The sequence below is a fragment of the Hyalella azteca genome, unplaced genomic scaffold (genome assembly GCF_000764305.2).
Source record: "Hyalella azteca isolate HAZT.00-mixed unplaced genomic scaffold, Hazt_2.0.2 contig8701, whole genome shotgun sequence".
NCBI lineage: Eukaryota > Metazoa > Arthropoda > Malacostraca > Amphipoda > Hyalellidae > Hyalella > Hyalella azteca.
This window is the reverse complement of record NW_025938787.1, coordinates 110,661-137,851: the sequence shown is the minus strand read 5'-3', so window position 1 is coordinate 137,851 and position 27,191 is coordinate 110,661. Positions and strand designations below refer to the sequence as shown.

Genomic DNA, 27,191 nt, shown 5'->3' with positions numbered 1-27,191 from the left:
AGAATGGTTTAAATAAATGGAAATTAAGGACAGTCATTTTAAAGAAGAAGTGATATTAATTATAACTAGAAATGTATGGGAGACATGGATATGTAAAATGAATGAGCATTATGGGTGCCAATAAGTAGGTAATGGGTGTGAATTTAACAAGGTTCTAATGGAAAAGTACTTAGAGAACTGTGGATGAAGGCTCCTTGAATGCTGACGCCATGTCTTCGCATCGCGGATTTAATAGAAAATTAATAAATAATAATTGTTAACGTTCGACTGCTCTTGTTAATTTTTGCGACAAACTCAGCTGATATTATTAGCAGCTGATATATTGGGCGATTACATACATTTTCCCTTATCGTATTGCTTGTGCCAAAATGTTGTTATAAGTAAGCATACAGAATATTAATCTTGATAGTTGAAAGTAAGATCTTTACAGCAATGGAATATGACGAAAAATATTTCAAGACAATTTTTAAAATTAAAATTTTTGTAGTTTGACCGACAGGTGGAGCAATGGAATATGACGAAAAATATTATAATAAAATTTTTACAGTTTTTGAGTTTTTTTTTAGTTTGACCGGCAAGTGGGTTAAGATTTGGCACGACTTCATTGCACGACTTTGATGTTGCCGCTTTTTGCGGCGACTTTACGTGAAGAAATTAAATGTTCATGCTCAGAAAATTAAGGGCTTCTTGAGCATAGAAGTTTGATAATAAACCTCGATTATGTTCATATTTTCTGACATAAAGCGCGACAATATATAAGGAAACGCAGTTGGGTGAGTGAAGACGAAACCTAAACCTCTTCATCTCTGATCACCACTGGGATAATTATATGAATATGTAACAAAATTAGGTTAATATATACAAAAAGTAGGTAAACATATAAAAAAAAGTAGGTAAACATATAAAAAATTAGTTAAATATTAAAAATATTAGGTAAACATTTTTAAAAATTAGGTAAACATTTAACAAAATTAGCTAAATATATGACAAAATTAGGTAAATATGCAACACAATTAGGTAAATATTAAAAATAGTAGGTAAATATATAACAAAACAAAGCTGAAAAAGTAACCGAAGCAAACAAATCACTGAAATAATCCGAGACTTGGATCAAATTTAAGATTTTCATGTTCGTTTCTGAACATGAGAGGCCGGACTCAACCTGCTGCGATAAAAGGCCTGCCATTGATCAAACCTAAAACGATATGCATTCCAACTGAAATATGCATCAAATTATATGCACTCAGTAAAATGAATGAGGTTTTGTCCAAATAACGATGGAATTTTCGTCTCGTTGTGTGCTAATTTTAGATATTAATGTACTAAGCTTTATTCAAATTAACAAGAATTCCAGCACGTAATATCTTCATATTTCCCTGTTAAAAGATTAATGGATGTAAATCCGCTCAGCCACATGCAGGTATTAATGTATAAATATAACATTATTATTATCCAAAAATTTAAACGCAAAGAAATTTTTTATTTCATCCGAGTTCTAGAATTTTCGTGCTGGTAATGAAGGTGGACCGAAAAGTTTTTTGTTACGATATGTTGAACTTTGTATAATATCATCTGCTTTTAAATTTTTAGTGAATTCGTGGTACAAGCAATCGAGTGACATTACGTGTATTAATTTTAAGGTTAAGTTGGGCAGAACTGCAATTTAATTAAGTTCGTCCCATCGACATTGGCCACCGAGATCGATGCGCCGCAGACCAGCGAGCGCGAGGCCATAAAACATTGATCTTTTATTATTATAATATCTGAGCCATTAAAATAATGAGTTTTGGCTCACTCACTGGCCTACTCAGGGGCTGTCAGTTTGGCTCACTCACCGACTCACTCACCGACACACTTAACGACTCACTTACCGACTCACTTACCGACTCACTCACCGGCTCACTCGCTAGCTCACTCACCGACTCACTCACCGACACACTTACCGACTCACTTACCGACTCACTTACCGACTCACTCACTGACTCACTTACCGACTCACTTACCGACTCACTTACCGACTCACTCACCGGCTCACTCGCTAGCTCACTCACCGACTCACTCACCGACTCACTCACCGACACACTTACCGACTCACTCACCGACTCACTTACCGACTCACTAACCGACTCACTCACTGACTCACTTACCGACTCACTTACCGACTCATTCACCGACTCACTCACCGGCTCACTTACCGACTCACTCACCGGCTCACTTACCGACTCACTCACCGACTCACTCACCGACACACTTACCGACTCACTTACCGACTCACTTACCGACTCACTTACCGGCTCACTTACAGACTCACTCACCGGCTCACTTACCGACTCACTTACCGACTCACTTACTGACTCACTCACCGGCTCACTTACCGACTCACTCACCGGCTCACGTACCGACTCACTTACCGACTCACTTACCGACTCACTTACCGACTCACTTACCGACTCACTTACCGACTCACTTACCGACTTACTCACCGGCTCACTTACCGACTCACTCACCGGCTCACTCACCGGCTCACTCACCGGCTCACTCACCGACTCACTCACCGGCTCATGACACGTTTCGTAGTCGTAGCAAACACTCAACATCCAAAAAGGAGAAGTCCTAACCCAAAGGCCGTGTTTGCAGTTTTTTAGTACTTCCAAATATCACATTTATGCTCACAAGCGTTCAAGCTGAAAATTCACTGACCGTTCGCATTGCTATCCCAACTGACAATTCAATTGTGAATGTCAACGGCCACGCCGGAAAGAGGAGTAAAAAAAGAACATCAGAAGTGAATATCATTTACGTTATAGTATACGTACAATAGCAATGTCAGTGTTGATTAGGCCATTGCAGATACCAAACATCACAGGTTTCTAAAACTTTTTACGGGTTTCGATAATGCAACGAGCCGTTCCAATTTTAGTCTCATTACCCATCCGGCCTAGCCGATTTTTACCTGAACGGTCGCAGGACGCTGGGACCGAACCCAAAACTTACTGCTTCAATCTTTGTACTCTGAACTGTAACCTCTGGGCCACCCTGCCCAAAATTGTCTAGCAGAGCGTGGTTTCGATCCACGGACCTCTGGGTTATGGGCCCAGCACGCTTCCGCTGCGCCACTCTGCTCGTATATGCTACATATATTTTCAAGCCTATCGAGTTCCGTTCAGTGACACGTAGATCTTCATGCTTTTTCATTTCTGAACATTCATACTCATTCAATCTCTAAAAGTCCTATTAATTCAGTCCCATATTGACCACGAAGAAAATTTTTTGTATAACTGATCGCTGCTTTGAATTAAATTAGTTCCACCTACATTGCGCCGCCCGCGGCCACCCTGCGAATATCTCAGCTATCTCGACTTTTTTTACGACGTTTTCTGGCAGCTCGGTTTCTGCAGCATTTGTTTCATAAAAACGACATAACAGAGCGTGCATATTTTTCCTCAAACGATCCCCCTCACATCCTTTTTTATGACAAACTTTATCTTCAACCGTCCACGACTTTTCTTCGCAGTGACATCTTCCCCCGCAAGTGATCCTCGTCACTTTGGGGTAGGGTGGTGGCCCAGTGGTTACAGCTCACTGAATAGCAGAATTGGAGTAGAGAGTTGCGGGTTCGATCCCAGCTCTGTGCGCCTGTGTCTGGTCAGAATCGGTGAGAAGGCCTGCCGTTTGGCATAGCAGAATTGAAGAAGTGAGTTGCTGGTTCGAGACCCGCAATAAGCAGGGAATAGGCGACAGGTCTAACGGCCGAATAAACGCTGGAATTGCTATTACTATTACAATCACTGTTCATGACTAACCTTCACATGACCCACTTTCACATGACCTACCTTCACATGACCCACCTTCACATGACCCACCTTCACATGACCTACCTTCACATGACCTACCTTCACATGGCCTACCTTCACATGCTCGGCCACCTTCACATTACCCTGGTCTACTCTCCCGACGCTCCATGCGCAGTGATTAATATGCTTGTTTTCGTTAGAGGTTCAATAATTCAAGTCTTGCTTTTGCTTCAAGCGCTTGGAGTGAAAAATCGCCGTATGATAAAATAAATCTATTTTGTTGTTAATTATATAATTAGATGATTAATATTTGCTTCACATTTTCTCCGCTCTGAAATAACGACCGCATCCCATGAGCTACAGAAATATGGACGCTCAAAGTCAGGCAAAATACATAAAAAATAAGCACACGAAGCAGCGGAAAATCTCGGCCATCGCTACAATGCCCGCGGCTGAAAAATTCAAATGAAGAGCTTCAGAAATCCTTTGTTTTGGCTCGCTTGGCTTGTTTTGTGTGCCAGGAACTCTGGTCGCGTAATCGCTGGCCAACTGAACGCCGGCCACTTTAGTAACTTTTTGCTGTCACGTGGGAAGCATAGGAATGATCTCACTACAAATTATGAAATGTTGGGTTGCCATGACAACGAACATTGCAAAGATATCTCAAAACCGCGGCGTCCAGCTGCTGCAAGATGGCCGACTAATATCATAAATTTAGTAGACTTTATGCAAAAATCCATTTTGGTAATGAATCCTAATAATATGTGGCATCGACATCAAAAAATATCAGTTTCAGATTACAATAGTTTGAACCAGCAGGCACACAGCATCGATCAGCCCGTGATAGAGTAATGAGTGTCACATATCAGCCATTAATGCGAATTAGTAAAGGATATCAGAGATTAATGTACAAGTTAAGGATATAGTGAATAGACTGATCTTGTGTCTGCATCGCTGAATGTATAAGCGATTTTCTTGCGATCATTGAAATATGCAAAGAAACCATCATATTGGATTCGACCGAAAAATTGAAAAGCTGGAAGAATATTCTTACAGACGATTTTTTGAATTTAAGATGCATTTCTATTTTTTGTTCTTAATGGTCCGAGTCAGCCGCAGCCGGCCTTGTATTGTGCGTGCCAGTGAAACTCATCCGCGATTGAAGAAAATAAAAAAAATGTTTAAATATAATCAATGCGCCGTGACCTTCCGTCAGAGCAGAGTGGCGCAGAGGAAGCGTGCTGGGCCCATAACCCAGAGGTCCGTGGATCGAAACCACGCTCTGCTAGGTATTTTTTGTCAGATAGACCTGTGAGATGATAGGCCTAAGCACAGCGGGGCAAAATGTACAGAGTCATCATATTTTTCATGCCTAAATTCTAAAACTACCTGCCCAGACCCGGGATCGAACCGGGGACCTTTAGATCTTCAGTCTAACGCTCTCCCAACTGAGCTATCTAGGCACGCACTAGAGAGCTCACTGGATCGATGATATTTAACTCATTCTATACTAAAAGATAATTAACAATATTTATTAAGGTGGAGCTATTCTTTAGAATACGATCCAAAACTAGTCTGGCGCGTTGATCCAGGAACACAGCTAAGATATTCTGACGTATGACAATTGTCCTCGTAGAATTAGGCTGCGCTGTTCAATATTGAATACACCTTAGGTCAAAACCATTGGGTTATATTTGATATTATTATATGTTGTCCGGGCATAATAATAACTGCAGTTTTGGAATCCCAATCTCATCAATCCCGTAATTCTTAATCCCGATAAAACAATAAAACTTAATCCCGATAAAAAACAATAAAACAATAATGCATTCTTATTGAAAAAATATCTTTTCAAACACACATTCTACTCAGAATGTGTAGGACTCTTACATTATTCTCGTTTCAAAATATGTAGAAACATGTCGTATGTTTAAAATAAAATTATATTGACTGATTGCATTATGAAATTTCAATCGTATTACATAAGTTATATATTCAACCTATATAAATGTAATAAAATACAACGAAATGCTCATTTGAATATTGTCGATATATATCAATTTTTTTATCCAATTTACAATTTTTCCAATATTAAAAAAATATAACTCAGTACTCACTGCAGTGAATGACAGAGAGCGCATTTTCTCGTCGACGGAAACGTGGTCACGGACGGACAGACAGGCAGGCGGACATGGCGAGCACAATAATGCATTTTTTCCATAAATGAGAAAATGCGCTAAAAGAGTACATAAACCAAATTAACTTTAAGTCTTTTTAACAAAAGGAACCAATTTCGAAATTCCACTCGGGCGGGACCGAGGACCGATATATCAGTCTAGAGTGCACATTGGGGTTGGCGCTTCCATGGATGGAAAATTACGGTAGATCTGAATAGTATGGACGATCGATGCGGTCCATTACTTATTCAATTCAAGATCACGATCAGCTGACTTGCAATTCTGCGTTGACGCTGATGTGAGGTCACTAATGGACTTTATAGATTTTTCTTTGCATCTCTTCTTTCTTCTTCTCGCTTCGAATCACCGACATGTGGAACAGCCTCCCCGATGACATCGTTGGAGCTCCAAGTATGAACGCGTTCAAGAACAGACTAGATAAAGCTATGGAAAAATATATGTTCAGATTTGAAATGCCTAGCTCCTTATCGAACCCGGTGGAAGTCTAGTAGCTACTTCAAACTCTCGTCAGTCATGAAAAGATCCGGTCAAATGACACGAGTTTAGATCTATGAACAAGGCACGAAATGGAAAAGAATCGGCGACAGGCCACATCAGGCCTACACTTCAGAGCCGACATCACTATGTTATGTTATCTCTTTCTCTAGTCTCTTTGGACTTTGATTTCTCTCGGTCTCTCCAAGACCGAGTTTATGCGAATGGCTAGAGCCCTTGGCGTACGGATACACTAACCTTCATCAATTCTAGTCGTGTCTAGTAGACAAAGGGTTTACTTTATTAGGGAATAAATTCTACGAATGGGATGCCGGATATTGCCTGACATGCAAGGGCCACAAAACTCTTTTCATAAATAAGTCAATATGAGTTTAATTGAAACATACTTACTTTGCTCTCCCTTTACTTGTTGTGTTTCGCCCATTAATTTCTTTTTATTTTTTGGTTCATTTTGTATTAATTAAAATAATCTCGTATTCCGTTGTCATCTGATACTCCTCAAGCAAGTCACTGTTAAATAGGAATAAATATTACTGATTTAACATTGGCAAATGAGCAGAGTGGCGCAGAGGAAGCGTGCTGGGCCCATAACCCAGAGGTCCGTGGATCGAAACCACGCTCTGCTATAGTGCAGCTTTTGGAAAATCAGAAATACTGACAATCAGAGGCAAATGATTGTGCTAGGTATTGCGGAATAAAAAAGTAGCTCAGTACTAACGGCAGAGCGCATTTTCCAATCGAGAGCGCATTTTCCAATCGATGAAAACATGAAGTCACGGACAGACAGACGGACGGACAAACAGACGGACGGACAGATGGACGGACAGATGGACGGACAGATGGACATGGCGAGCACAATAATGCATTTTTTCATAAATGAGTAAATGCGCTAAAAAGAGAAATACCCAAGACATCGGCTAATGATCAATGTGCGCTCCATCTTCGGAAGTCTAGGCACTAATTTCCTGGCGGCTGTTGACGATGTACCGGGTGATGTACATGGTAGTGGACCTGGGCCCATACTTTCAAAAGTCGCTAAGTGAACGTAAGTACTTACGCTCTAATTTCTTGTCTATGATTGGTGGATTTTGCTCAATAGCCCGTCAATGATTGGCTGACGAACTTACGATCTCTTAACGTTATTTGAAAGTATAGGCCCCTGGAGATGTGCTTGGTGATGTACCTGGTGATGTGCCTGGTGATGTACCTGGTGATGTACCTGGCTGTAAACAAATCCGAAACTTCTTTCTTATGACGATAAATGTTGTCACTTGGTCTACTATATATATAAACATGAATGATATCCTTTTATTTAATTCTAGGGATTTCGCGTAAAATGGATAATTTTAGTTGAATATTTCCAAGATAATTCTAAAAATAGTCAGGATAAGCTGGATGATTCATTTCTCTTGGTTCACTCTTATTCGTTTTGATGTGTACAGAATGTAAACTTGAGAACTTATCGGTATATAAGCTTAAATACATTCAATGAAGCAAATCCATTTGATTTAAATACGTTTCGAAATTAAATAAGGCCACCAAAAGGTGAAAAAGAGCTTAAAACATTCAAAAAGAATTGGTATCCTAAATATAATGTAATCTTATGTTGCCTCACTCCTCGGGAAATCTGCCCCAAATTAAACCCTTTGGCCCACAAAGTTTCCATGGAAGCCATAAAATTTGGCGTGCGCCGATGGGAGTTCAGGCGGTGGCAGTAATTGGCCTTAAAATGCCAGCCTCAGACGCCGCATGGCTCTTCTGTGGCTTCTGTGAGCTGTTGGCACTCCATGGCACTCCAGTTGCTCCTATGGAGCTGTTGGCACTCCATGGCACTCCAGTTGCTCCTATGGAGCTGTTGGTACTCCATGGCACTCCAGTTGCTCCTATGGAGCTGTTGGCACTCATGAACTTCGATAAAAATTTTAGTACGTGCATCGGAGGCCATTTCCAGCTAACTGTTGGGCGATGATGAACTTGCTTATAAATATTGTCAGCATATATAGAATTCTAGGCAGGATTTATCGTGTAAATGTTTCGTATTATTCTTATTATGTTGATTGTGGTCAACAAGAGTCACCTTCAACAAGATGGACTCTTCACAAACGAAGTTCAAATCAATAAGTACGACGATCTCGCATTTTTCAAATATGCGATATTTGTTAGATTCATGGTTTTTATGTCCGTCAGTTGTTTCTCTCCTGTCCTCATATTTTTTGTTCAATAGATAAATATTCATAGAGTTCCTAATATTAAAGTCCAGAATTAATTTTTGTACGCAGATAAACTGTAACAAAACAATTACAGTTAAACTACCCTGTGCTAGAATTGAAGTTAAACGAGCTCACAAGTAAAATGCGTTATTAAGATATTGTTTGTAAATAATGTACAGGATATTCTCCACAATTCGTACTAAAATATTCAAACAGATTTGGCGGAAACTGGACGCCAGCAAAGTATCCTATGACGAGCGCGACCCATCGCCCATGATCGGCTAATAGCCATGCGTCGTTATGTATAAGCGATGGTGGTATAGTGGTGAGCATAGCTGCCTTCCAAGCAGTTGACCCGGGTTCGATTCCCGGCCATCGCAGGATATTTTGGAAAGATCAGAACCTTCCAAGCATCATAGTCGGTTTTCAAGCTGGTCGAAAAACATTTTTTGAACTCTTGGAAGGGAGTCATTAATATTTATCGGCCAACCAAGTCTGAAACTTCGAAGCTACCAAACGATGGAGTGTAAGGTGGCCCAGTGGTTAAATTTCAAAGTACCAAGATTAGAGTACTGAATTGTGGGCTCGATACCAGCTACCGCGTCACTTCAGATCAAATGGGCGAGGAGGTCGGCAGTTAACAAAACGTCGCACTCGGCAGGTAACAAAACGTTCAATCAATAAGTATTCACAACAACAACATAACATTACAATAACATAACAATAACATTACGTTATACACGTCAACATCCTAAAAAACAGAAACAATGTATTAAAACATTCTGCCGACAAAACAGTAAAAATCTGTGAATGTCCTGTGATATTAAGACTCGGCGACAGGCTGAGACACAATTTCTTTTGTGAGAGTTATCAGTTAATGGACTGATTCTCAGAACACCCAAAATGCACGTACATAAAATTATTACAGCTACCAGCAAGTGTAGAATCGGTAAGTTTATCGAGTTTAATGGAGACCTAACTTCATTTGTAACAGTTATTGGTTAGTTGACTAATCCAGAGAAGAATAAGGCTTCACGAAAGAAATTACTACAGCAAATTTGCTGATGCAAAATTAACATATTCCAAGAGTTTGCCGTTGACCCAACTTCTAGCCTAATCTATACCTAATCTAACTCTACCTAACTCATTCCAAACTGATCTTACCTAACTAATTTGACAAGACCTAATTTAACCTCACAAAACCAAGCCTAACGCAACTTAACCTAACCTAACCAAAAATATTCTTATACATATAATAATAATCATAGTAATAATAATAGCGGTTTCAGCGTTTAGTAGGCCGTAGGCCTGTCGCCTAATCTTGACATCGCAGACGCAGCATTTTGCGGTCTCGAACTTGCCACTCACTGCTACAATTCTGCTTTGTTTAACCGCCCGGCCTCCTTGCCGATTCTTACCAGAAACTGGCGCACAGAGCTGGGATCTAACCCACAGCTATCTGCTCCAATCCTGGTACTCTGAACTTTAACCACTGGGCCACCTTCGTTATCCTGACTAATGCTAAACAAATATATTGTTGGATAATTTTATCTGGGCATTGGGGACCGAAGATACAAAAATATTTTGGCACCAAACACGCAAAAAGTTTTCGAGACCCGTGGCAGGTTACCACGCATGGGGCTGAGCCAATTACAAACAAGTTTTTCATAGTCCTTGGGTCTCTCATTCCCAATCAGCCTCATATGGTACATACGAACTGACGTTAACGACATGAGAATGACGCTATATCTCATTCTAAGGTTTCAACTCACTCGTCAAGATCTCACACCACCATCCATTGCTCCTATTCACTCCCTCAATGGCTGAGATATTCTCGTTATCCAAATATGTTCCCTCTCTACACCTTTCTGCCTTCATTTCCCTCATTATTGTTCTGACCCTTGTCAGTTTTAACGGAAAGCATCTCTTCTTTATCTAACGGTAATCCTGCTCGGTGTCTATACGTATACACTCCAGATGCAGAGCACTCGTCTATGTGCAGAGGATCTCGGGAAAAGTCTTGCCCCCATCGCATTCTTCGCCTACCCTGGGATTCATGCTTAAGGGTCAGAGCTGCTTGATCATGGGAAATAGCTGCTCGATCAAGGGTCAGAGCTGATCAATCAAGAATCAGAGCTACTCTATCATAGGCCAAATTGCTACTCGATCGTGGGTCAATGCTACTCGATCGTGGGGCAGAGCTGCTCATCAAGGACCTGAGCTACTCGACCAAAGGCTAAACTTGCTCGGTTAAGGGTAAGAGCTCCTCAATCAAGGGTCAGACCTGCTCGGCCAAGGGTCAGAGTTTCTCGGCTAAAGGTTAGACCTGCTCGGTCACAGGTCAGACCTGGTCGGTCAAGGGTCAGAGCTGCTCGATCAGAAGGCAAAGCTTCTCAATAAAGGGTCAGATCTGAAACTAAATATCGCGTCGCTCGATTCCTGGCAGTTCAGGTCAAAAATGGCCGCTCAGAGATTGCTCTTAGGCAGCTGGGCCGATGGTAAAGCTCCCGGAGGACCTGGAGCTCTGACGTCACACGAGTGAGACGCTCATATGCGAGAGGCGTGGTTATTTATGGAACTGGAGCACCAAGCTTTGGAAGTCAAATGTGTCAGTCTTATCAGAATCTGGGACGAGTTTACAGGTATCAACAGTTAAAAATTGCTTTATATATCGGTGCAGAGTCTGAGCAAATTGAGAAATAGCATCGATTGTGAATGTAAAAAGCTTCATCCTCGCTCTGGATGACATCCTTGTAAACCAGGAACGTAACCTATATGCATGACATGTCATCCGGCATCAATGTTATTCGCACCGTAATTAAGGCACGATGACGATAGTTACCGTAAATGAGCTTTAGAACTTGTAGCTATGGTCTGAATAGATTTGGCCAATATTTGTATGTATTTGAACAGAGAATATAGGAAAATAGATTCGTAACTAATTTTATTGAATAAAATTGACTGGAGTATAATATGTCGACGTCTCACGTCAGACTTGATATTCTTGCGAATCATTTACAGAGGCGTGGCAAAACACCCGCGCCAGGTTATTTGAAAATCATGAAAATTGAAAATATCGTAAAATTTTTGAATGTTTCCCATGGTTTAAACCATAAGTATGAAGTGTTTGAAGGGGTTCAAAATGGCGCAGACTGTTGTCACTTATCGTTATTGCATAACTTCTTATTCTTAGTTCCATTATTATATTGTTAACGAATATTATCTTAGTTCTATTATTATTATTATTATTATTATTATTATTATTATTATTATTATTACTGTGAAGAGAGTGAATGTGTTCCTCGTGGCACAAGCCGACGCCAGCTTGTAAGATTGTGAAAACCGCCATCATGGCCAAAGCTGACAGGTTGACGTGGCCAATATTTACGAAAAAATGGCGAGTCTTTTTTGTGACTTGCGCAATACGGCATCAAAGCTGGACACGTCATGACTCATAAGCTGGACACGTCATGACTCATAAGCTGTACGCGGTTCATAAGCTGGACGCGGTTCATAAGCTGGACGCGGTTCATAAGCATGATTGCGCAATATATGAACTGAAAAATACAATAATACATCAATAAATTGACGTTTTGGGAACAGTTAATAAGACTTGCAGGTTAATATCTGAATATTTAAATTACGTTATCATGTAATACAATGTAATACGAAATCATATGCCATGTGCAGCCTTGACGATCAATGGTGTTGCCTGGACAGCGAGATGAATAGCGTTGCCAGGACTAATCGAAGCTTTGATCCGCCTTTGATTTCTGTTTATAGCCATCTGAGATTTTACCCTTTTAGCGCATTTTCTCATTTATGGAAAAATGCACTATTGTACTCGCCATGTCCGTCTGTCCGTCCGTCCGTGACCTCAAGTTTTCGTCGACGAGAAAATGCGCTCTTTGTCACTCACTGCAGTGAGTACTGAGTTATATTTTTTTTGCTCTGTATAAATGCAGTAATTTCAGAAATTCCGAATCTTCTTTTTGAACGTGACACGCCAAGAGATGTGGCGTCTATTTTATCGCTTTGCTTTTATTCAACGAAGTTTATAAACAGCGGAACAGAACGAAATTCTGCTTCAAAAATCTGTGCACAGATCAAATAATCCTGGTTAATTTAAATCGTTATTTGTGTGCGAATATTTGATACAATACGGACTTTTTTGTTCCATTTTTCCAATTAATTATCCCACTCTAGCAAACTATAAGAAGACTTAACTGAAGCTTTGAGCGCTTGAGACCCGTACTTTATAAGTCAGCGAGCTGAAAAAACAACCTCCAGCCTTTTAGGCAAACTTCCTTAAAAGTACACGCTAATTAGGAAAATTTTCTGGAGGATTGCTTCTTTATAAAAGCTATAATCCGAATTTGCGATAAATGAAATCTCAAAACTGGAATTATTCTAAGTTGATCTTAGCTTAGAATTTTCCCTGGATTTTCAGGAACATTGACAGATCTTCCTGACGATTTTTCAACTCACCATTTACACGACGTGGCAAATCAACGTCGGCACCAATTCAATAGCTAATAGGAATTCATCGGGATGATTTTTTTTTAAATTTCCAGCTCAATTTCAAAAGCACCATTAGCAGAGCGTGGTTTCGATCCACGGACCTCTGGGTTATGGGCCCAGCACGCTTCCGCTGCGCCACTCTGCTCAGACATACATTAACCGATCGCAGTTATGCTATTTACGAATTTATGTTTTGTTATGGTATGTTATTTTATGCTGAGCTCACACTTGTGGTTCTGAAACGGCCGGTTGTTTAGAGTTTAGACCCGTGGTTCTGAAACGACCGATACTACCTTACAATACATGGGCCGTGCTATCGAAAATAGTTAATAGTTCACTGCCAATCGCTGATGGCTTGTCAGGCTCAACCCACCAATTACAGACGAGAAGTTTGCCGTCACGTGCACTTTGACCGCTAGGTTTGCTTATGCGAGTTTAAAAAGTATGGCCCCAGTTACGTTCTGCCTGCTAAGCTCACCTGACGAAGACCCCATGTAAGACCGTGTGTTTTCACCCGTCATTCAAATCACGTGTGAAAATCATGAGAATGAGTAGTTAGAACCTTAAGTTATAACCTTATAGAACCTTAAGATATAGGTTCTTAAGAGAGAGAACATAGAGAACCTTAAGTTATAACCTTATGATGAGTTCGGGACTGCCTATTCCCCGGTCACGCTGATGCGCGGCCTTCGTCGTCCTCCGTCTCCGAGTCGTCGTCGGACGTAACGTTGGCCGTGTTCCGTCTATTTGCCCTCCTTTGGGCCAGCTGATGCAAGATGCTGTTGCTTGTCACTTGCTGTTGGTAGTTCCCCATTACTGGACAGTCTGGGATCTTTCTCAACCACTTGTCCAGTCGTCTCTTGAATGTTGCAAGGGTGAACTCCCCTCCTCTCAGCGCTTTTGGCAAGGCATTAAAGAGCCTCGGTCCTACCATGGACAGTGACCCCTCACGAAGAGTCTGTACTCTGGCCGCGGCTTGGTTGTTAAATGGGGGAACCCTGCACGTTCTCCCCCTCCTTTCATTGTAACGTGCCACTATTCTGGAGGCCTCACTCTCTAAATTGGGAGCCAGTCCGGTTATCATCTTCCAAGTGTACAGTATGACATACCTTTCTCTTCTTCTCTCCTGTGAGTACAGCCCCAGGTGTTTCAGCCTTCCCCAGTAGTTCGATCAGGTTCAGCTCCCTCATGCCGCTGATCCTGTACGTGAAGGTCCGCTGCACTGCCTCCAGTTTCTGCACATTAATAATAATGAAACCCATTGATTCTGGTTCTCTAATGGCAATGAATGAAACCCACAATGCAGTTTCCATAATCTTCTTGGTCACCAACTTTATCAGTCAATTAAAATTATTCTCATATATTTAGGCGGATATTGTCCAATTTCCAATGTCAATGAAAATCTTTAGCAATAATGACGATACTAAGAGCAGAGTGGCGCAGCGGAAGCGTGCTGGGCCCATAACCCAGAGGTCCGTGGATCGAAACCACGCTCTGCTAGATAGGCTTTTATAATAATAATAATAATAATAATAATAATTATAATAATGATAATAGTAATAACAGTAATAATAATAATAATAATATTAATAATAATAGTCATAATCATGATGAAACGCATTACATTATAACTCTATTATAAACATCGCCCTGCTAGTGGAGCTATAATACTAATAATAATGAAACGCGTTACATTATAACCAAGTTAAGAACCTCGCTCTGCTAGTGGAAATTACAGTATATAATAATAGGGAAACACTTTACATTATAACCCAATTATAAACCTCGCCCTGCTATAATGGACTTGTTATAATAATAATAATAATAAAACGCATTTCATTATAACAAATTATAAACCTCGCCCTGCTAGTGGAGTTTAATTATTATTACAAACTTCTCTTTAACTTCACTTCTTGTTTGTCTGTCTGTCTGTCTGTCTGCTACAAATCTTGTAATCGAAATTTAATACACTTCTACTTATCCTATCGATCTGAAATTTTGCACACTTGCGTAAAGTTGGAGACAATGCATGAATCAAATGTCAAAATAAATGATTTTTAAAATTAAAATTTTATTTTTTCAATATTAAATAAATAGAAAAAATAATTTTGTCAGCTACAAATCTTATAACTGATATCTGACACACTTTTACACCTTTCTGATTGATCTGAAATTTTGCACACTTGTGTGAAGTCAGAGGCAATGGATGAATCAATTAATAGAATAAATAATTTTGAAAAAATTATATATTAAAAAATGTACATATTAAAAAAAACTAATTTTTTAATTTGAAAATTAAATGAGAAATTCATTGTACATTTGTAAGATTGGCGACACTGGATTCTTTGGAAGTGTTGTCTTTAAAAAGTAATTTTTAAACGCATATTATTTTAAAATAATAATAATGAAACACATTAGATGAGGGCCCCAGCTGAGGGTCCCGGGACAGCTGGTCCTGGAGAGGCGGGTTATATTTATTAATTTAATCGTCGGGACGGTCCCGAGACTGACATTCATATTACATAATTTGATTATAACATGAATATACTAAAATTATTCTCGGCTGATGATGGGGGCGTTTGCCGGGCGATCTGCGGCATTGACGGCCCGAGTAATGAATATAAAATTAAACACATTTGCTGTACTTGATGAAATCCCTGGTCTTCAGTGGTGATGAAACGTTTGGTCTGTAGTGAAGAAACTCTCCTAGGATTGTTAGCAAGTTCCTGTTGTTTTTGGAGAATATTGTCTAACTTTCTTGGCGATCATAGCATGATTCAAATTGAAAGTAAGAACAGCAGGTGCTGGTTCAGCAAATTTAGTTATAAAATGGTTTTATTCTAGACTTTGGTGCTTGCGGCAAAGATTGTGATATTCAAAAATTAATCTATAGTTTGAGTGGCGTGGCTTTAAATCAAATATCCCGTTAAAAGCATTAATTAATTTTTAGCGCCCCAAATGTTTGCTATTTGGCTAAAGTTGTGCCAGGTATCTGGAGCGGTGCGTTCGATAATTCAAATCAGCTGGAAATTTCCAATTTATATTTTACGACCAATTGCCATCAGAATATCCGCTACCGATAATCGTCCGAAAAATTTCGGCAGAATCCATGATTTTGACGGTTATGAGCCCCGAGGAAGTCTTTATAGCGCATTTTCTCATTTATGAAAGAATGCACTATTGTGCTCGCCATGCCCGTCTGTCCGTCTGTCTGTCCGTCCGTCCGTGACTTCACGTTTTCGTCGACGAGAAAATGCGCTCTCTGTCACTCACTGCAGTGAGTACTGAGTTTGTGATGTGTGTAGTGTGATGTGTGCAGTGTGATGTGTGCAGTGTGATGTGTGCAGTGTGATGTGTGCAGTGTGATGTGTGCAGTGTGATGTGTGCAGTGTGATGTGCGCAGTGTGATGTGTGCAGTGTGATGTGCGCAGTGTGATGTGTGCAGTGTGATGTGCGCAGTGTGATGTGTGCAGTGTGTTGTGTGCAGTGTGTTTGTGCAGTGTGATGTGTGCGATGTGATGTGTGCAGTGTGATGTGTGCGGTGTGATGTTTGCGATGTGATGTGTGCGATGTGATGTGTGCGATGTGATGTGTGCGATGTGATGTGTGCGATGTGATGTGTGCGATGTGATGTGTGCGGTGTGATGTTTGCAGAGTGATGTGTGAAGTGTGAGTTGCATCTTAATTACCACATGTGCATACTCAATGCATCTTCAATTAATTTTTCTTAATGTTTATAGGTTATATGAAATTTAATTTTGAATCCAATTCAATAATTAGGTATTAGAAAGTTTTTTTGTGTGGAAACATGCATTAGTATAGCACTATATAAAGCCTATTTACTACTATATTTGATGATAGCCTAGATAACTCAGTTGGGAGAGCGTTAGACTGAAGATCTAAGTGTCCCTGGTTCGATCCCGGGTCTGGGCAAATCATTTTAGGCTCAATGCATGACAAATGTGATGGCTCAGTACATGTTGACCGTGCTTAGTGTCAAAGGTCGGCTGCCGTAGGCCTATCCGCTAAAAAATACCTAGCAGAGCGTGGTTTCGATCCACGGACCTCTGGGTTATGGGCCCAGCACGCTTCCTCTGCGCCACTCTGCTCTGATGGAAGGTCACGACGCATTGATTATATTATAATATTTTTTATTTTCTTGAATTGCGGATGAGTTTCACTGGCACGCATACAATACAAGGCCGGCTGTGGCTGATGCGGACCAGTAATAACACAAAATCAAGATGCACATGAAATTAGATCAATTGGCGGTTGGAATATCCTTTTACATAATCGATTTTTCTTTCAAGTCTAATATCATCGTTACTTTATACGAGAAAGGAAATGATCAGAAAAAAAATTTCATCCAATGTCATGGACCCAGCACGCTCTGCTATCTCTTCCCTGACGAAATAATAATAATTTATTTGCAATAACAATGATAAATTATACAGTGGACTTTAGTATTGTGTCTTGCATGCAAATTGCAAAGAAATGTTTACTTTGAATGATGTTAGGGTGATGTTACCTAATGATCGCATCGTGATTTGAATTTTTTGAATTGATGGCGCAAACATTATTAACTAATCAGTTTTCACTTTAATTAGTTAGTGCGTTTTAATAAATAATAATATAAATTATAATAATAAAAATCGTCCGCTTGGAAATTCAAGAATATAGATACATTCAATTCGCATAATTCTATCAGACCCCTTTTGCAATTTTTATTTCTTGTGAAACCATGAGTAAATTTGTAATTTCTAAGAAAACAAATGAACTTACAACTTCATTCAATTATCATTTATTTCCACAATTGTTTCTTGCCGATGTTAAATTAGCGCAGCTAAACATTCATGTTTTTGTACCATTTATCGCACCACTATATTCCTTCTCTTCCATTACATATAAAATATTGCACGCATATAATGAACTAAAACAGCATTGCTTTATTCACAACAGGCCCTTGCTGTCTCAACATTAGGTGCTTATACACGGGAAAATGTTAACCGATATTGGCAAGTATTTTCCAATTTGAATATCGGCCAAAAATTTAAAGAAAAATGATCAATTTCTAGTTTCAATTACCCAATTCATCAAAATTGTAATAAATTGTGACCAAAAGTTAAAAGAAATTATTCCAAAATTTCGATGTAAAAAGTACTTGCAGCTATCATTACCGACTAATACTTTCCACGTGTAGAAGCACCTTCTGTTTCGGACGTAGCAGCCCCAGGTCACGCTCGAGCTTCGCTTCAGTATTCCGTAGCCGTCAGCTCCCCGATACAAAGTGCTCTGACATTAAATTAGAGATCCAACATTAGCAGTATTTCTTGCTCCACAGCTCTGTAATTATGATGGCTGCAATTTATTCACTTATCATTATCTTGTTCTATTAATTCAAGATTTGTTGCAATCTGGGGTTCCAGTGCGCTTCTGCATGGCCGCTGCAATCACACTGACTCACGGGCAAACTATACAAGGCAGCTTCTATTAGTAATTACGTTTCTAAATATTTCTGAACCTATTGATTTATTTTGCTAATTAAAAAGAATGTTATGATGACATTCTATTCAACTTTCATATGATTGAAAGATGTTTCTGAGGGTACAATTATTTCTATTTATACCGGTTTCGTAGTGAAGCTTCTTCTTAAAAATCATTCATCTTGCGAAGATAGAAAAATAGATATGAAATTTGTTCTCATGGTGAATAAACTTACAAAAAATCTCAATGCAAGTATTTTACTAAGTATTGATCATTTACATTTCTTTCATACGTTCGCTCTTCCATTGAACGGGAAATTTGGAACTTGAGTCTTAGCCTCAGTGCATGTTTAGCGCATTTTATCATTTATGAAAAAATGCACTATTGTGCTCGCCATTTTCGTCTGTCCGTCCGTCTGTCCGTCTGTCTGTCCGTCCATGACTTCACGTTTTCGTCGACGAGAAAATGCGCTCTCTGTCACTCACTGCAGTGAGTACCGAGTTATATTTTTGTATTCCTAATTTTGTGAAGAAAAAATATTAAATAATAAATATGAGTTGCCGCGGATTGTGGGCTTCTGGGCGCGATTTTTCGTCTTAGAATGACGCCAGAGATCAACTGGAGTGCCGCAACGGTACCGCGCGCTCAAAGAAATAATTGAGTCTTTGTTCTAAATAACGACGCACTTTTCGCCTTTATATCTCGACCCAGTAAGTCAGGGAAAGGACGTATCAGTGCTACGTTTGCTCTCAGCTCCCGAGGTGGGTGAGAATGTGGGTCACGTTTAGAAAAACATGAGCCATACATCTTTCTGGGTGCAGCGACGAGTTACAGCCCTCCGGTTTGGCAGGTTTGTGGATTGCGGGTAAGCAGGTTAAACGCAAGCCGAGATTGTGTTTTAACCAGCTAGTTGATAATCAATGCGAGTCAGAAATAAAAAATAAATCTTAGCAAGGATTTGAAAATGAACTTTGGTCGTCGATTTTAATCGCAATAATCACTTTTTGTTGAAATGTTTGTGTTCGTGATGAAGGCTGCGTTTTTGTGCCCGTGCTGAAGGCCGCGTTTTTGTGCCCGTGCTGAAGGCCGCGTTTTTGTGCTCGTGATGATGGCCGCGTTTTTGTACTCGTGATGAAGGCCGCGTTTTTGTGCTCGTGATGAAGGCCGCGTTTTGTGCTCGAGATGATGGCCGCGTTTTTGTACTCGTGATGAAGGCCGCGTTTTTGTGCTCGTGATGAAGGCCGCGTTTTTGTGCTCGAGATGATGGCCGCGTTTTTGTGCTCGAGATGAAGGCCGCGTTTTTGTGCTCGAGATGATGGCCGCGTTTTTGTGCTCGTGATGAAGGCCGCGTTTTTGTGCTCGTGATGAAGGCCGCGTTTTTGTGCTCGTGATGATGGCCGCGTTTTTGTGCTCGTGATGAAGGCTGCGTTTTTGTGCTCGTGATGACGGCCGCGTTTTGTGCTCGTGATGAAGGCCGCGTTTTTGTGCTCGTGCTGAAGGCCGCGTTTTTGTGCTCGTGCTGAAGGCCGCGTTTTTGTGCTCGTGCTGAAGGCCGCGTTTTTGTGCTCGTGCTGAAGGCCGCGTTTTTTATTCATTAAATCACGCCGCGAATAAAAGCAGGTATCAGTCATTGCACACACAGAAAATTAATGTGTCATCATGTCCAAATAGTGACACACTTTCCGCACGTAGCACCGATACTCTTTTTGGGGGCCAAACTGGGTAAGGTGGCTCGCAAAAAAAATTCATCGATATCCGTCCAGATTTTTACTCATTTCTTTGAGTGCGATCGTTAACGGTGAGGTAGATGCCCTTAATTGTGATTTAATCATTACAATCGTTAATTCACAGGAATAAATCATTATTCATTTATTAGTGTCTAAATTTTAATTAAGATTCGTGATTAATCGTCTCGTTAAAATTTATTATTTACAGGGCTTACGAAATTTAAAAATTTGAATGAGATTCAAGTGCTTTATTTTTTGTGCCTTTGAACTGATAATATTCTTGGAATCATAACTATCATCCGCGTTCTTTTGAACTTATAGCATTATTTCAGGTAAATTTTCAATATCGACATAAATCTGACATTTTTTGTAGGCAAAAGACCAAAAGATCATTACAACGCTCGCATTTTGAATCATGAAAAATGAATGATTTTGGCGGTGAAAGAATTTTTTTCATGAAAGGGAATTTGCATTCTTCTCTTCGCTTCCGAGAGAGGATGTGAAAAAACTTGCCGTTCTTGAATAGAAATTGAAGAATCATTTTTAGAATAAAAAATCCCATCGCTGCTCATTATCTTCTGCGAAAGAGATGCAGAATCTTAATTTATATCATACAATTTTCAAAATACATGAGGCGAGATTTGGTCATACACAGACAAAAATACATGCAGCAATGTGGTGAGACTTTCCCCATCTGTGAGTCAAGTGAGTCAGGATGACCCATTCTCTGGTGGGTAATCCTGACCCACTTGACTCGGCAAAAGACGAATTAGTCAGGTAACAGAATGGGGATATAATCGATTTTTTTCATAACTCGCGATGCTTAATATATTTTGATTGAAAAAGATAAACACTCTCCAGATATATAGATATGTGATAAGCAATAATTTGTAAAAACCTGTCGTAATTTAGAGCGTTGCGCGCACGTCGGACTTCTTGTAAGCCATGTATATTTATTTAAAACGAATAGAAGTAATGAATCGGCAAATTTGTGAAAAAAGAAGTCTTTTTTTCTGAGCTACGGGGCTAGAGGTTTGAAATTACAGCCCAAAAAAGCTATTTTTTGCCATACCTGCTCCGCAGAGACTGGCGGGAAGAGGGAAATGATCGAGAGAGCATTCGGCCCGAGAGGGTAGCATGCGTGGCCTTAGGGCTTGAATATACTTTAAACTCTGCGGAATTTGAATTCAAAAAATACCAGAGAATATGGTGTAGCAGAGAATAATATATGAAATGGACAAGAACAAAGGTCATGTGATGGAAAAAAATGTAATAAATAAATTTTTTTATTACAGTAGATGAAGTATTTTTTAAGTATTTTATTTTCTCCTTTTTAGTCCGTTGCTACACATGAAAAACGTTGTTGCGAGCCAATTTACTTGCCCTGACGTACGTATCGATGATACGCAGCGTAAGCGCCTGCTCGTCTATAACGTCAGCGCCCGCACGTCATACTATATATATATATACACTTTACATATACTTTACTCAATTAAGCTAATATAGGTCTCTAAGTGCTAGTTTTTATAATTGTATCTGAAATTGTTAGGCGAAAATAGCCTGCATGCCGAATTTCAGATCTCTAGAGCAATCAGAAGTGGGCTAATTTTCGTTGTCAATGTTAACAACAAACAAACAAACAAACAAACAAATAAACAAACAAACAAACAAACGCGAAGCTAAGCTAAGAAAAACGTTTTAAAAATTAAGGCATTTATCGCACAATAAATCTTCAAAACTTGTTAGCGAGCACGCAATCCATTAAAGCAGTCAGCCTTCCGTTTATTTGAGGTCATATTGAACCCTATCCAAAATTCCGGCCGCTGAAGTATAAAGGTTAAGACACTTGCACTTACTGGGACATTTAAGACATTTGCATTTAAGTTGCATTTACTGGGCTGAAAAGAGTTGATATAGTAAAGCACTGCATACAACTTTTTGTGATGCGCTGTATCGAACATTTTCCTGATACACTACATCGAAAATATTTGCGTTCTTCATAATTCACTGCATTTAAACTTCTCCATGATGCACTTCATCGAAGCTCTTCTTCGTGTTTTTCGTGACGCATTGCATGGAATCCTTCAGTGTTGGCAGTGATTTCGGTTTTCCTCGATTGATTGGACTATTTAACACGTAAATCAATGCTGCAGGCCAGGTAAATCCTGACTAAACCTTGTCGCCTGAAATCGTGAAGTCTAAGCTACTGTATACTGTATGCAGGCTTAGAACACAGAAGAAACGAAATTGTCAAGAAAACTACTATATATTGTATGGAGACTTAGAACACTGACGAAACGAAATCATCAAGACTTATCATGCTATAATGGGAACAAAAGCATTGAGGCAGCAAAATCTAGATTCCAGGATTTATTCCGCCATTGAGCGGGCATGGAACAAAATGCCATTGTTGCAACGAAGCACGAGTGCTAGCGTCACAGAATCTATTGTCTGCATTCAGATTTAATTGGAGTCTCTTTTAACAATGCACACAATGGAGTCACAGGCACGATGATGATCCGCTGAAGCTGATTCTAAGATCTCAGTTAAATATCTTCTTCTAATGATATCTCAGTGAATTTGACTATTCTTGGAAATTTGAGTTTAGAAACTATTGGAATTGGATAATGGACTATTTGAGTTTGGAAACTCTTCACTAGAAAATGCTTCCTTTGGGCCGAAATCGGTTGATTAAAACAACAATATGAGTAAGTTATCTTAAACTTGTTAAATTCACAGAAAATGAGACAATATCGTTATTATAGTAATAATATCATATAATAATAATAATAATAATAATAATAATAATAATAATATTAATAATAATAATGCTAATACTAATAATAATAATAATATGTATTACTATTATTTCATTTTGCATTAAATTCGAGCATTTGAATCATGTCATGCAAGTTACTTGCGAAATTCACTATTCCAACGCAATTTTTTGCGCCGAAGAACTCGCCATTACTAGAACGAAATGTACATTTATTTGTTTTACGACCTGCTGGAGGAAGCCGCAGTCACTGCTTTAACATTCCAACAAAGTCTCGATGGGATGTTTTCGCCATTTTTCTATTTGATCATAAAAGGTTTTGAGTATTTTAGAGCATGGTTCTCATTACAAAAGTATAGGTACTAGCACGATGTTCCTGTCGTCAGTGACAATTTTCCCCCAATAATTGAATTCTTTGGGTACGTTCGAGCAATTAAGTTTTTTATTCCAAAACATCTCAATTGGGATGTTTTCGTCATCAGTGACTGTGTTCATCTCAATTGAAAAAGCATTGAAATTTCATAATCCTTCATGTATTTGCTGGTTCCAGGGGCTGGATGAATAAATTTCCACGATATTGCTGTCATATTCCCATACTAAGGTCCCTGCCATCGAGCGGCTGATGAAATTCTGCCAAACTTGGAACTTCTGGAGCAGATGTTGCCTTAACTGCCTCGTAGGGAGGCTCGGGAGTTGTGTTGTTAATTATAGTATGTGCTTCTATGGAACCGCTGGCAAGAATGGGTCCACATAAAGATTTGCAAGCATGCTCGAGAGAACCGTTTACAAACATGCTCGACAGAACCGTTTACAAGCATGGCTCGACAGAACCGTTCACAAGCATGGCTCGACAGAACCGTTCATAACCCTTCACAACAAACTTTGATACATAACTGTCCAGGGACGAGGTTTGTAAGAACACGTCTGGGGTATGAGTTTGTTGCACATCTTTTGACGTTTAAAATGCATGCCAAATAATTCATAACTGTGCATTAGTTCTTTGCTCGCAGCTATATTATGTCTCGATGAACTGTGAAAAACTAGCAATATTAACGACATAGAATTCAAAATTACAGTTCATAGGTATAAAATAAATCTTTCTATGCCATATATTTATATTTCGTCACTGATCATTAAAAATTGTTACGTAAAATAAAAAAAAATTCATTGATTTTCTTTTTCGGCACAAATTGAAAATCCCAAGCGGCCTATGGTTCAGCTGGCAAAGAAAATAGGACATAATCTACGAGAGTTATGGCCTCTCAGGAACTTTTATATTAGAAATCCTGCAAGTTTCGACGAGGAAGATACCAAGAAAAGTTTTGTACTCTGCCTCTTTCCAGAGCGGCTTGCCAGGTTTCGTGTGCATTGATATTGTCTATTACCTCCATATTTGATTTTATATTACATTTAGTTAATTTTTATCAATACTTGAGTACAACTTGATCATGGTTTTTGTGGAGGCTCAAACCAGGAATTCAGTAAACATGAAATAGCAGTTTCTTTGGAATTTTGATCGGTTTAAAATGCCCATTTTTCCTCCGCTTCCGATATGTGATGTATATATAAACATAACTTATGCCAGTATATATGAATTTGAGTTTCGTCGTCTTAGAAGCTCCGGCCAATGTTGAAATTATATCAAAGAGAAATAGAGGATTATTCTCCTCCATGCAAAATGCTATAAACAAAACATTTAACATTTTCAAAAAAGTCCGCGGACCAGAGCAGCATCACGTCGAAGGCGGAGGCTGACGGACCAAAATATTTCTCTAAAGAAGTGGTTTTAATCTTCTTATAATAACCAAAAGCTTCCGGCAGAACTTCTTCTAAGTTTTTGTTTCAAACAACTAACGAGTTGGAGCTTCGACAGAAGCTTTCATTTGATTCTCGATGCTCACCTCCAGCACGGAACTCCTGCGTTGTTCACAGCGAAGTTATCGAAACATTTTTGATCTTCGTTCTCTTTATTAAAAAGAATTCAAATATTCATTTAATAATTAATCAATTTATTCTTTCAGATACTCCAAAGTTATTTAGAACCTCCTCTTGCAACATGTGTTTTATTTTAGTCCTTAAATCACACCACCAATGCGGTACGGAACATTAAAAAATTAATGTATCGTATTGTCCAAATCTCAACTCACTTTTTTATCCACAGGACTAGCAGAGAGCTGATGTAGCACTGATACTCTCTCTTGCAATAATAAACTGGGTCAGGGGCAAAAATGTCCACGTGCTTTTTTTGCCCACGAAGGCAGAAGCGCATCGTAATTTGGACAAAATCTCACTAATTTTCCCAAATGAAGGCAGTCCAAAGTAAAGCACCGATCTGTTGAGCTCGTGTGAAAAATATGACGATTTTGCCGTCCATATGTCGAGGAAAAATATTTCGTCTCTTTCCGCCACCAACTTAATTGAGAGTCTGGGGGAAAGCTGGTGACTATGTTCTCCTTAACGACCTCCGTGTGGAGCGAGAGCGACTTTTAGTTCAACAAATCGTACGTTCTGCACAACGAATTACTGTGTAAAATTATGGATAAATGTTGACATGAATGAAATGTGAAATCCAAGGAAGCCAAGTCCACCTGGGGTAATTTCAAGATGACAGAAAACAATCTTAAGATGACAGAAAACAATTTTAAGATGATAGAAAATAATTTGAAGACGACAGAAAAAAATTTTAAGATGACAGCAAACAATTTTAAGATGACAGAAAACCTCAGGCGAGTTCTTCTTTAAGAATTGATGGGTGATGCCTGGGAAAATGTAATAGAACTTTTAGCATCACAAACTAAGTAGATATTCCGTGAGAATATCGAATAAACTTTGAAGCTGTGATTTGTGAAGGGTTTGTGGATACAGGCTTTAGTGGATGAACTGTGATACCGGAGAATACAGGATGTAGGCCTTCAAAGAGAACTAAGATGAAGGCAAATGTGTGATGCAGGCTTTAATGAGAAAACTGCGATACAGGCGAAAATAAGATGCAGGCTGAAATAAGAGCACGCACTGATATAGAATCGAATATACAGATATAGAATGCAGTCTTTGATAAGAGAACTGTGATGAAGGTGTTTACGGGATGCTGGCTGTAATCAGAGGCTGTGCTAGTGACTGTCTGAGCTGACATTCAAGGGGAGATAACAGTCAAGTATGAAGGCAAATAGCGATTGTAAAGTAGGAACATCGCTTGTATTCTGCTACCCTAGGAATATTGAAGCACAAAAATAAAAATAAATCAATCATTAGCATCAATATTAATGCTATTAAAATTACTTTGATCCATTTGTTGGGCACAAAATTCCACTCATTTCTCCGTGTAGAACTTGCCATGGGTAATTAGGGTACGAATGATGTACGCACGCACCGAGCTTTGTTCGTTGAGTCACGCAATTTTCCACTCAGGCCGCCGTATTTGCGTGCAGCACGAATGTCTTTCTGGATCCGAGCTCTGATTGTCCACAGGTCTGGCCCCCGGCCCTGTATTTGCGCTCGACAAATGTGAGGATATTACATGAATATCTAATGAATTAATTTCGCGTTCAGAGTTGAGATACGTCAACTCTTTGTCCACTCTTCCTTCTGTGCCCAATGGCAGATCGACATTTTCCTGGAAATTTTTAATTGAATTCCATGCTATTCACATGCGAGGCCGCTCTATTTTTGTCTCGTCCTCGCACTGTTTCAGTACATCCCTGTCTCTCCAGCTCCCTCTTTCACTGATCCCAATAGTCTCTTTCTCTCCTATTCAGTCCCTTTTTCCCTCTTTTCCAGTCCCTATTTCCTTCATTTCCTTGCTCATCGTTCCCTCCTATACAGACCCCACTTTCCCTCATCCCAATGCCTTATTTCCCTCCTATCCAGTCCCTCTTTTCCCGTGCCCTTTTCCTTCATATTCATGCCCCTCTTAATTTCCCTCCTATTCTCTTTCCCTATTCTCCTCCCCTCCCTACGCCTATTTTAACTTTTTTCCATGCCCATTT

General features: G+C 39.5%; 9 non-coding genes across 9 annotated transcripts; 5 read left to right on the top strand and 4 right to left on the bottom strand.

The window, feature by feature from the left end:
- Positions 1 to 3,051: 3,051 nt before the first annotated feature.
- Positions 3,052 to 3,123, bottom strand: Trnam-cau. Its single transcript has one exon. It is a non-coding gene; the product is annotated as a tRNA-Met (tRNA).
- Positions 3,124 to 5,010: 1,887 nt separating this feature from the next.
- On the top strand, positions 5,011 to 5,082 carry Trnam-cau. The gene has a single exon. It is a non-coding gene; the product is annotated as a tRNA-Met (tRNA).
- A 102-nt stretch (positions 5,083 to 5,184) lies between these two features.
- Positions 5,185 to 5,257, bottom strand: Trnaf-gaa. Its single transcript has one exon. It is a non-coding gene; the product is annotated as a tRNA-Phe (tRNA).
- A 1,784-nt stretch (positions 5,258 to 7,041) lies between these two features.
- Trnam-cau lies at positions 7,042 to 7,113 on the top strand. The gene has a single exon. It is a non-coding gene; the product is annotated as a tRNA-Met (tRNA).
- A 1,892-nt stretch (positions 7,114 to 9,005) lies between these two features.
- Trnag-ucc lies at positions 9,006 to 9,077 on the top strand. The gene has a single exon. It is a non-coding gene; the product is annotated as a tRNA-Gly (tRNA).
- A 4,214-nt stretch (positions 9,078 to 13,291) lies between these two features.
- On the bottom strand, positions 13,292 to 13,363 carry Trnam-cau. The gene has a single exon. It is a non-coding gene; the product is annotated as a tRNA-Met (tRNA).
- Positions 13,364 to 14,646: 1,283 nt separating this feature from the next.
- Trnam-cau lies at positions 14,647 to 14,718 on the top strand. Its single transcript has one exon. It is a non-coding gene; the product is annotated as a tRNA-Met (tRNA).
- A 2,360-nt stretch (positions 14,719 to 17,078) lies between these two features.
- On the top strand, positions 17,079 to 17,151 carry Trnaf-gaa. Its single transcript has one exon. It is a non-coding gene; the product is annotated as a tRNA-Phe (tRNA).
- A 104-nt stretch (positions 17,152 to 17,255) lies between these two features.
- On the bottom strand, positions 17,256 to 17,327 carry Trnam-cau. The gene has a single exon. It is a non-coding gene; the product is annotated as a tRNA-Met (tRNA).
- Between the last annotated feature and the right edge of the window lie 9,864 nt (positions 17,328 to 27,191).